The sequence below is a fragment of the Podarcis liolepis genome (genome assembly GCF_965112155.1).
Source record: "Podarcis liolepis genome assembly, chromosome: 6".
In the NCBI taxonomy this organism is placed as follows: Eukaryota; Metazoa; Chordata; class Lepidosauria; order Squamata; family Lacertidae; genus Podarcis; species Podarcis liolepis.
In genome coordinates, this window is record NC_139559.1 from 23,820,871 (window position 1) to 23,832,640 (window position 11,770).

Consider the following 11,770-nt stretch of genomic DNA (forward strand, 5'->3'; position numbering starts at 1 on the left):
AGCTCCTCAGTATCAAAATCCCGTCAATGGAGAAAACTAGATCTCAGTGAAGGCTTGGAGAACACTGCTCTATATGGAAGATTTTAAATTTATTTATTTTGCATGGGGAAAACATGTTTTAGAACTACACTGGGGAACCACCAGTGTTCCTGGCTTACAGCTCCCACCATCCTTGAGCACTGCCCATTCTCGCTGGAGCTGATGGGAGTTGTAGTTCAATGTCAACATGAGCTGGGGGCTACAGGTACCCACTCTGCACTCTGATGGGCTTCAGAAAGGGTTGGCACTATGCCCTTGTGCAGCACTGGCCTTGTTTACTGCAGCATCTTCTGGCCCTCTGTGAGTTCTTCCCACACGGCTGATATACAAATGGTTCCATTTATGCTTTGCAATTTCCCCTCTGTTGTCATGGCTCACTGCTGCTGACTAAGAGCATTCTCGTGTTCAGGTTCTCTCTTCAAGATACCTCCTCCCTTGCCATTTCTCAGAACTGTTCAGCAGACCATTAAGGCTCACTAGAGATCAGCATGCAAACTGACTTTCAAAAGAAAACAAAAGCCCTTCTAAAACAATTGTTTAAAGCTGTCATTGTCTTAAAAAAGGAGGGTGGGAGGAATTGTTCTCATGTAATTGGAATACTAAGTTATAGCCATGGAAACAGTATTTAAAAATCAGTAAGCAGGGTCAAAACAAATGCTACCCCCATTTCCATCATTAGCATATACCCACTCTTCAGGCCGGGATGCGGGTGGCACTGTGAGTTAAACCACAGAGCCTAGGGCTTGCCAATCAGAAGGTCGGCAGGTTCGAATCCCCGCGACGGGGTGAGCTCCCGTTGCTTGGTCCCTGCTCCTGCCAACCTAGCAGTTCAAAAGCGCATAAAAGTGCAAGTAGATAAATACCGTAGGTACCGCTCCAGCGGGAAGGTAAACGGCGTTTCCGAGCACTGCTCTGGTTCACCAGAAGCAGCTTAGTCATGCTGGCCACATGACTGTACTCCAGCTGTACGCCGGCTCCCTCGGCCAATAAAGTGAGATGAGCACCGCAACCCCAGAGTCGTCCGCGACTGGACCTAATGGTCAGGGGTCCCTTTACCTTTACTCTTCAGGCCACCTGATATAGGATGGCCCCTATTTTCAGAAAGGATATACTTGGGTGGTGGGGGTGGTTGCTGTTACTGCTTCTTTCCCTTAGAATCATAGAATTGTAGAGTTGGAAAGGGACCCCAATGGTAATATAGGTCCAGCTCCCCTGCAATGGAGAAATCAGAGTTAAAGAATCCAATCCAACATCTGTTTAAAACTCTAATGGACCTCCACCACCTTCTAGGGTAGTTCATTGCACTGTTGAACAGCTCACACCACCAGATAGTTCTTCATTGGCGTATGGAGAATGCTACTTAGTTTGAGCATAGCAGCTCCTGGGAGTCATTACCTGCTGCTGAGCCTGCATCTCTTTTCTCCCTCAATAAAGATCTTCTTACATTCAGATAAGAGTCTCTATCATCATAGGCTGGCCAGGAATCAGGACAGCCCCCTTCTTCAGTATAGAGCAGGGGTGGGAAACAGGCTGTGACTGGTGAACCAGATGGTTATCTTCCCCACCCTTTATGGACCAGGTCTGACAGGTGGGCAGAGCTTCTGGCAAGGCCAGAAGTAGGGCATGAACACAGTAGCCCTCTCCTGCTTTTGTTCCCTAGCAACTGGTATTCAGATTCTGGCTGCTTTTGATCCTTGAGGTACCTATAATAACTAGGGCTAAGAGCCTTATCCTCCATTTAGCTTAACCCCTTTTAAACACATTGACGCTAGTAGAAATCACAGGAGACATTCTTCCCCATAAGCAGTGTTCCGCACATGCATGCATGCACAGAGACACATGTACACCTGTACAGTGCAGAAATAAATAATTGCATGTATCTGCAGAATCCCTACAGAAATAAATACTCCAACTCACTTGTTCATGTACAACATAAGGAGTTGGAGATCTGCTAGACACCTCTTTTGCTTCCGTGATCTCAGGCCAATAATTTTTATACCCTACCCCTAGATTCCAAAGTGATCAAATACTAACACAAACAGCAAGATTAGTTAGCCAATTAACATAATCCCCTAAAGGCACATCAGCCAGCTCAGATCTAGATTAGCAACTGTCCTGACCTGTGGCTGATATATTACTATGGTGCTATGTGAAATGAGGTCAGTAGGCTCTGGGGCTGGTGGGGAGTGCTTGGAGAGGGGAATATGCAGTAGAAGGTAAGATCTGAAAGTTGAATGTTTGGCCACTGAAAGAAATTCTACTGCTCCCATTTAGCGGAATGTACAATAATGCTTTTCACACTACAGAACCAATGTCGTATTCAGCAAACAACACCCATCTTCCAGCCAGAAGACAAAGGATGAAGATGTGAATTAGAAACTCCTTCTGTTCATGTGTTCCACTATTAGCACAGAGGTGTGGAGGTCTTGAATGTGTAGACTGCCCCATCCAGGTCGAAACAGGGAGCAGCAGATCCATTTCCTCCAAATAGATGAGGCCTTGGATGTGAGGCATTTCCACCTTTGTAGCAGCGCACTTAACATCCATATTAAGAAATTGGAGTGAGATGTTGCCATTGCACAGCATTATATTGTACGTATTTGCAGGGTGGCTGGGAATCAAGAGCCTTTCCAAATGATTTAAAATAAAAATAAAAATCCTCCATCAGTGAGATGTAGATGTTGGGCAGGACCTGTTCAGTACCAATACTGTAGTCCCATGCCTGCCAAAGAAATGATACGATTAAAGAAAACTTTTTAAAAAATGGTTCCTGAAGTGGCAGAGTGGTGCATGGTAAGGGTAATGGCTTTTTAGCTGAGATTTTCATATTTTAAAACTGGCACCAAGTGATTGGATGAACACTTGTACTGTGCGACCTCAGCACAATAATAATAAGTGGACAGAAAAAACTAATGCAGACACATGTATTTACTGCACTAAAACTGATGGTTCAGTGGAAGGTATTAGGAACAGGGATGGGAATCCTGTGGATCTCCAGACATGGGCCCCCAAATCAATAAAAATCAATAAAAAATACATAGCTAACTGAGGTTCTGCCGCCGCCCCCCAAACAAAAGATCTACCCTCCCAACAAAAATCCTGGCTATGCCCATGCCTCCAGATGTTGTTGGACTACAACTCACATTGTGACCATTGACCATGCTGACTGGGGCTGTTGGGAACTGGAGTCCAACCTTCATTTGGAGAATGCAGTTTCCGCATCCCTGAACTATAATATATTCCACACCACCCTCCCACAGTATAGTTTGCTACTGTCAAGAGCAACAACCGATAATTCCTAAGAAGCCTCTGAATTGCAAAGAGTTTCATGGTGGTTAAGGAAAACCTTCCTTATGACATCTCCTTTAAGAGACAGCTGTGCTCAGCATTGTGCCCTACTTTCTTCCCAGCCTCATGCTGCCTCAGTGTTTTTTAGATTTCAGAGGAATAATGGCTGGCAGAAATCTTCTTTTACCTTTTCCCCAGTAGAAATGGATGCACCAATTAAGCAATCAGTCCATGTGTCAGGGACTTGCAGGGAAGATGTTGCTGAAGAGAGAAATTCCCTTTCATTTTGTAAGCTGCTTTAAAGAGGGTGTGTAATACAAAATATTAAACATTTAAAAAAGGAGTATGACTCACTTACCAGCTTGGTAGATCAGAGGAACAGGGGGAAAGAAACAAGCTGGTGGAAGTTTGGAAATCAATGGTTGCAAACTGAGCAAGTAACAGGGCTCCGGGGCTTGGTGGCTTTTCAGAAGTGAAGCTTTGTACAGAGAATTATGTATGAAGTGCAGCATGAGCGAACGATGGCACATCATTTGGTGCCTTGATAACTATACAAATTTAAACAAGACAGAGCTGCCTCAAGGCCAATAGAAGTCAGTGCATTAGTGAAGTTGGCTAGAAATTTCCTAGGGGCCCAAGGAAAAAGGAAATGTATGGGGGTTCTCTTGAGCTCCTAAGCTGATTTGGGTGTGGTGGAGTAGAGGCAGGAGAGATGGAAAGCCCAATTGCATAGTGGAAGCCCTTGTGTGGGCTTCTACTAGTGGGACTGGTCTGATGAGATGAAATAACCCATATGTATGCCACTCTTAACAAACCTAGACAATATCTTAAAAAGTAGAGACATCACCTTGCCAACAAAGGTTCGTATAGTAAAAGCTATGGTTTTCCCAGTAGTGATGTATGGAAGTGAAAGCTGGACCATAAAGAAGGCTGATCGCTGAAGAATTGATGCTTTTGAATTACGGTGCTGGAGGAGACTCTTGAGAGTCCCATGGACTGCAAGAAGATCAAACCTATCCATTCTGAAGGAAATCAGCCCTGAGTGCTCACTGGAAGGACAGATCGTGAAGCTGAGGCTCCAATACTTTGGCCACCTCATGAGAAGAGAAGACTCCCTGGAAAAGACCCTGAAGTTGGGAAAGATGGAGGCCACAAGGAGAAGGGGAAGACAGAGGACGAGATGGTTGGATAGTGTTCTTGAAGCTACCAGGATGAGTTTGACCAAACTGCGGGAGGCAGTGGAAGACAGAAGTGCCTGGCGTGCTCTGGTCCATGGGGTCACGAAGAGTCGGACACGACTAAATGACTAAACAACAACAACATGCCACTCTTAGGGAAAGGATGCAGATATAAATGTGAGGTATAATACAGTGGTACCTCGGTTTATGAACAGTCCTGTTTACAAACTATTCAGTTTATGAACGCCGCAAAACCAAAGTAGTGTTCCGGTTTGTGAACTTTAGCTCGGTCTACGAACGGAAGCCAAACAGTAGAAGGGCACCGGCGGCGGGAGGCCTCATTAGGGAAAGCGCACCTCGGTTTAAGAACAGATTTGGTTTAAGAACGGACTTCAGGAACAGATTAAGTTTGTAAAACGAGGTACCACTGTACAGGCAAGATTCTGGACACCTACATCTAACTGACCCTCTGGTTATCATGCTTAGCAAAAGGTTGACACTTTAGAGGATGAGGGATGTAATTGGGATTTTTTTTGCACTGTGGCTGGGCACCAGGTGGCAGCAGGCAAATACAGAAGCAGAACTGCAGGGATCCAGAATCTGCATTTTTAAAAGAGACAGATAATCTCAAAAGAGCAGTTTGAACAGGTAAAAACTTAGTATCAAGGAAATTTCAAGTCAGGTTTCAGCCATATGGGGTTGTAGAACACAGTACAAAGGAGAGCTCCCTAAAACCACAACTTGCCAGATAAGGCAAATCACACCCGAAAGATTTGGTTAAGGATTGAAAACCTGTGGCCCTCTAGATGTCAGAACTCCAGCTCCCATCAGCCCCAGCCAACATGATCAATGGTCAGGAGTAATGGGAGTTGTAGTCCAGCACCATTAGGAGCTCCACAGGTTTCCCATCACTGGCTTAGGCTATTATTTTTGATGACTTGGAGGTTCTTGAAAGTGCCAGAAAAAACATCTGATCCAGCTTTTAAAAATCTGGCATGGCACTTATATTATGTTTCTCTGGGCCTGTCAATATAACACAGAAGCAAGCTCATAATTGTTTGCCTATATGCAGAAATCTTTGGCAGTGGCTGAAGTTCACTGACTGAGACGACCAAGCCAATGTCATTCTCTTCCCATGGATTCTGTTGCTGCAGGCTAACGGGGTTGCTTGCACTTTGCAGTCTTGATATATAAAGCAGATGTGAAAGGGCTTTGGGTAGGCTAAGATAAGACAGAGTGAGCTTCTGGCCCCAAAGCAAATGAGACATGGTGATGAGAATTGAAACCAGCTCCAGCCACAAAATGTTGGTGTCCAGAAGAAGAATCTTTGCAAAGCCATTGCTCTTACACAGAGAAATGTTTCTGTACTCAGGCCCACCCGGCTTTGCTATGGAATGTGTGTGTTATATGTACGTATTTTGCATGTTCACAATGACATTGTGCAAATGCAGCAATTGATACCTGGTAGTGACATACAGTGGTGCCTCGCAAGACGAAATTAATTCGTTCCGCAAGTTTTTTCTTCTTGCGAGTTTTTCGTCTTGCGAAGCACGGTTTCCCATAGGAATGCATTGAAAATCAATTAATGCGTTCCTAGGGAAACCGCCTTCAGACCAGGTCCGGGGACGGTCTGTCCCCCGACCTCTTCTGAAGGCTGGGGGGGGGGGAACAAGGGCTCTGCTGTCCCGGGGAGATTTTAAAATGCTGGGGGTCGGCAGCGAACGCTTCGCTCCCGCCCGCCAGCATTTTAAGATCGCCCGGGACAGCAGAGAAGTCTCTGCTGTCCCGGGGAGATTTTAAAATGCTGGGGGTCGGCAGCGAACGCTTCGCTCCTGCCCGCCAGCATTTTAAGATCGCCCGGGGCAGCGGAGAAGTCTCCGCTGTCCCGGGAAGGCAGGCGGGGGGGGGAGCAAAGACTTTTGCCTCCCGCCGGCCTTCAGAAGAGGTCCAGGACCTCTTCTGAAGGCCGGCTGTGGGCGAAAGTCTTTGCTCCCGACCGCCAGCAATTTAAAACAGGTCCCCGGAGATTTCCCTATGGGCTTTCGTCTTGCAAAGCAAGCCCATAGGGAAATTCGTCTTGCGAAGCGCCTCCAAAACAGAAAACCCTTTCGTCTTGCGGGTTTTCCGTCTTGCGAGGCATTCGTCTTGCGGGGTACCACTGTAATTGATACCTGGTAGTGACATAATCCTGAACAAATGAAAAGTAGTAGTTTTAAGTTACAGGAGGCAACAGGAAGCGAAATGAGACTTCCAGAGGCCAGGGAGGGAAACCTCAAGCTTGTTTCTTACCCACTACCAGAGGCACCTAAGCTCCCTTGCACTCTTGGCAAGGGGCTGTATCAGCGGCCCCTTGTCCCTTGCGCTCCTCTGCCAAGGTGCCCAGAGAAGCCGGTGTACCTCTCCCGGCTGCCCAGAGCAGTGGAGGAGCAGCCTGAGGAGCACATGGACGGGCCTCTAGCCAGAGTGGGTAAGTGCAATTTTTGCATCACATTGGGCCTGTGCCCTTGGAAGGGGCCAACCTAGCCAACCCCCAAGTACCCCCTTGCCCACTACCCAGAAGCAGATGTGCTTGTCTTGGCAGCTACTTAATGAAATATAGATACATTGGGCATGGAAGCACAGAAAATCTGAAAGTGCCTCGCTTGTTATGGACATACTTTTTGCACTCAGCACATGGCAGGTGATCTGTGAGATCACTTTTGTACTTCCACCACAGCAATACCAGCAGATGATCCTGTGTTTGACTTCCAGGTTGAAGTGTGCGCGTACATGCTTATATTAAGTTGTGAAGGCCAAAGCACACCACAGGTACATTATGAGCAGTGCTACATTTGCCTAACCCCATAATGATTTATAATTTGTATGGGGGCGGGGGAGGTAGTGTTTAAAACACCAGCAATGCTATGACTCCTGGTACCTTATACAGAATTCATCTAAATACATCCTATTATACTGTGCACACCACAACCTCACCAGCTTTCCCCCTTTATCAATGAGTAGCAACAGTTCTCCTGGGCCTTTTGACTTTTCTCCTCCTGTTACTTCTTCCATCACCAATGATGATAAATGTGCAGCTAGCTTTCCCCAACATTGAGTATCCAGGCCCCACTTCAGCAGCAGCAGCACCTTCCTGCTTAGGGACCCAAAGTGATTGTTTTGATGCCCTACCAATGGTGGTGTTGGCCATGCAGAGGATTGCCATTTCAGTTTCCAGGACAGAGGAGAGAGCTATACATTTCAGCGAGCAGGAGCTTTTCAGCAAGTTTTAAAAGGCCCAGAGATTCAAGATTTAAAGTGCAATAAAGTGGTTTAGGTTGAGATCAGTTGTTGAGCTTATGATGCATATTACACACACTCACGTGCACACACACAGCAGAACTACATTGTAAGTACAGATCAATTAGTTATCCCTTTTTGAAGCAACATGATTTGTGTTTTTGGCATGTGTACTAAGTACATAAGTCCATTACGTTTGAGCTGCACTCCTCTACCTACTTTCCTAGGAGTAAGCCCCACTGAACTTAGTGAAACTTACTTTTAAGTACAGTGGTACCTCGGGTTACAGACGCTTCAGGTTACAGACTCCGCTAACCCAGAAATAGTACCTCGGGTAAAGAACTTTGCTTCAGGATGAGAACAGAAATCGCACGGCGGTGCAGCCGCAGCCGGAGACCCCATTAGCTAAAGTGGTGCTTCAGGTTAAGAACAGTTTCAGGTTAAGAACGGACCTCCGGAACAAAGTAAGTACTTAACGCGAGGTACCACTGTATACACATATAGAATTGCACTGTTAATATTTTATAAACATTGTCACTCAGCATGTAGAAGCAGCAAGCTGAGGTGGCCAAAAACACAGATTCTCTTTCGAGCTTTACAAAATCGTATGTGGTCAGAAACGTCATGGGGGGTGGCATCCCAATGATGTCAATATGGACTTGCATGACATTTGATACGGCAGGTCATTTCTCTCATTGAAAAGCAGGGGGTTGGATTAGATTACACATGAGGTCTCTTCTAACTCCACAATTCTATGATTCTCCCTCTCTCACCCACACCTGTGTACCATTTACTTGTATTTAACAAAACTGCAAAAAATGGGAAGGAAAAAAGACATACACCGCTGAATTAAAAAAAGGACTTTCATCTCCATACATTTAGCAATTTTATTTTTTTGATAACATTTTATTTTCAAAAAAAGAGTTAAGTAGTCTGACACTAAAAAGGGAGGGGCGGGAGAAAGAGACACAGAGAAAAAGTTGATTACATTCTCTGCATAGTTTTCTGGCGATTTTACAAAATGTGTGCAGTCCCCCCCCCCAACACACACACACACACACAATTACATTAGCAGAAGAAATCCGTGTAAGGACTTGTTTAAACTTCATTCAGCCAGTGCCAGAGCCTCCCTCTGACAGATTCACACATTGTGGGCTTTAAAAAAAACGAAGACATGAATAAGGAAGAACAAGGCTAACACAAGAAGCTCTCTTAATGCTTCCTTCAGTTCATGAGTTCATTGCAAAGGTAAGGCTCTGATCTGAAGATGGACTCCAGTATACAAGCATCCTTCCTGTGTACCAAAGTCGCCTATGCCATGCATGACGGGGAAGTTCACACAAGGGAAACTTGACTCATTTTTCTTTGAAAAAATTGTGTGTGACAAAGAAGAAAAGTAAGATTAAGTACACTGTTCATTTAAATTAGTATTCATAATCATTATTGCTATACCAAAAGCAGAAGAGAAATCTGTGGTTTTAAACTGATCTACTTGTCTTGATTTTTTAATATAAAAAAATGTACATACTTGGAAAAAAGGATTCTTTATACATTAATATCTATATATATTATATATACACACACGTACACATATGCACACAGAGACTGGTTTTAGCTCCTACACTGAAGCATTTCCCAGTTAGGTATATGTTTCGTTTTGTATTTGTCAAGAAGCTGTTTCTCCGTGGTGGCTGACATTTAAAAATAAAGTTATTCCTTCCTTCCATCTCATCAGAAGGGGTTTCTTGACATACTTGAACAGAAACAACAAATCTGGAATCTCCTTGGAGTGAAGGATGCCACACACCCCATCACTCCGGTAAAACAACTGTACCAGCTTGTACAAAAAAACAACCCTGGTCACATAATTTGAATACCCCAATGTAAGTCCGGCTCACAAATGAATGGTGCTAAAGAAAACCCCCCAGATACAGTAATATTACACCGTGAGGAAATGGCTCGATCACAGATTTAAGAGACTGGATTTTTAGGTCTAGTTCTGAGAGGCAGAAAACTTGCATCTAGGCTGCACTTTGTAAATTGCAGGCGGGTCATACGGTCAACTCTCCCCTTGCACAGGGAATTAAATATAAGAAGGGATTTAGCCTACTCCCCACTTTAAAAGAGTTTTGTAGATGGATTATTTTTCTTTATTGTAGGGAAAACCTTGCAATCATATGAGCCCTTGCTCAGTTCAAAAGTGGCACAACCCAGGTATGATTTGCTCAGTTCAAAAGTGGCACAACCCAGGCACGATTTGCCGATTTGCCACCTCAGTTAGGATGGACTAGTATTGAAAGCGAACAAGACTAGAGGGAGCAGCATTTCACCAAAAAATAAAATACAAAACAAAAGGCTGTTTCAAATGCGGGCTAATTGTCAGCCCACATTGGTCTTCCAAATAACCATGCTTTAACAAAGGAAAGTTCTGATGTGAATTCAATATACACTGGCACACTGGAATACTAAAAAAAAAGGCTGAAGGGGCAAAGTCCTTCTCAGTCCTGGATGTGAAGGAGGTACAAGGGAGTGTTCAGCTTGGCAAAGGAATAGAAAGAGAACCGAATGTTTTGAGGTTTGGGAAGGCACAGTCTCCTGAATTCCCAGCTTAGTTCCTTTCTCATTTAATGTGGCATGTTGCTGAAGTGGTCCTCATAGGAGCAGAATTGGAATTCAATACATCTGAGAAAATGATTATTATTATTTTTAAAAAAAACCCAGCATATAGTCTTTTGAGTACATATGGAAAAAAGCACGCATAAGGCATATTATGAATAAGCAGTATAGAAGAGATATAGAAAGGCAGGGGGTAAGTTGCTGCCCTTTATCTGTACCGCCTACAACGCATTGGAAAAAGGAAAGCAGACCCTGTTCCCAACACAATAAAAGTATGCATTTTACTAGAAGTTCTGCAGGAGGTGGGGATTTTGGCATATAACAAAGCAATTGTTTGAAAGTACAGGCACCTAAGAGAACCCATGACTAAATTTTAAACACTATTGCTATGATGCACTGAGCATTTTGCGGTTCTGAGGTACACACACTTACTTGGCATAAGATGGAGATTTGGCTCAGTAACCTCAAAAAGATACTGAGGTCTGGTCTTCAGCATCATAAAAACTTGAATCTGGACTTTTTGGGAAAGGAGCTTGTGCAAAATATGGGAACTCTGCCCCATTCCAGGTCCCTTCTCCTGCCAACAGGCAAGGGTGCAGGACTGAGTGGCGGGGAAGCACACAAAATCTTGTCATAACTTCATACCATTTTTGGTGCCTTCTCAGCTGTGCTCTATCTCTGGCAGAAATAATCTCTGGTTGAGTCAAATTACCTTTGAGGTGGACAGAGGTCCTCCGTTCAAAAACTGTGGACCTTTCTCTTTGAATGAGATAAGAGGTATCAAATCTCCACTTTGGACCTTTCTGAGCAAAACCCCGCCCTCCAAAACCCCTTTCCCAGTCTAACACTGAGCTGATAACAGCAGCAAAAACATCCTGCTCAAATGAGATGGCAAAACAGACAATGAATGAAGCAACAAGACACCTACTTGTCTAAAACAATTAAGTTCTTGGAAAGCCAGTCCTGCCAGAAATTGGTCCTGAATAAGGGAAAATCGGATAAATGGAGGGGGGACTCTGCCCTTGGAGGTTTTGGGGGTTTATTTTGGCACATTGGAGACCTTCCAAACTTTAGGCATGAAAAAGTAAGACGACCAAGTGATGGCACGGCGACAACAATGAATTCCAACTAAGTACAATTGCAACAAACATCCTTATCATTTTTAAGAGTCACATGCACTTAAATCAATATCCAAAGCCACTGAGCAACAACTCAGAGGACTCAAGAGCTATATACAAAGGGGGAAGGGGCTATTTTACAGCTGTTAAGAAATTCTCCTAATAAAAAGTGTGGTGCACTGCAGAAGGGTTTTCTGTACATTAGAAGTAACCATTGCAACAGAAGGCAGATCTATTTGCATATCGCTTGGAAAG

General features: G+C 44.4%; 1 long non-coding RNA gene across 1 annotated transcript; it reads left to right on the forward strand.

Annotated features, from left to right (window-relative positions):
* Nucleotides 1-8,539: 8,539 nt before the first annotated feature.
* LOC310709139 lies at nt 8,540-10,484 on the forward strand. Its single transcript, XR_014527346.1, has 2 exons — nt 8,540-9,995; nt 10,032-10,484. It is a non-coding gene; the product is annotated as an uncharacterized lncRNA (long non-coding RNA).
* The last annotated feature ends 1,286 nt before the right edge of the window (nt 10,485-11,770 follow it).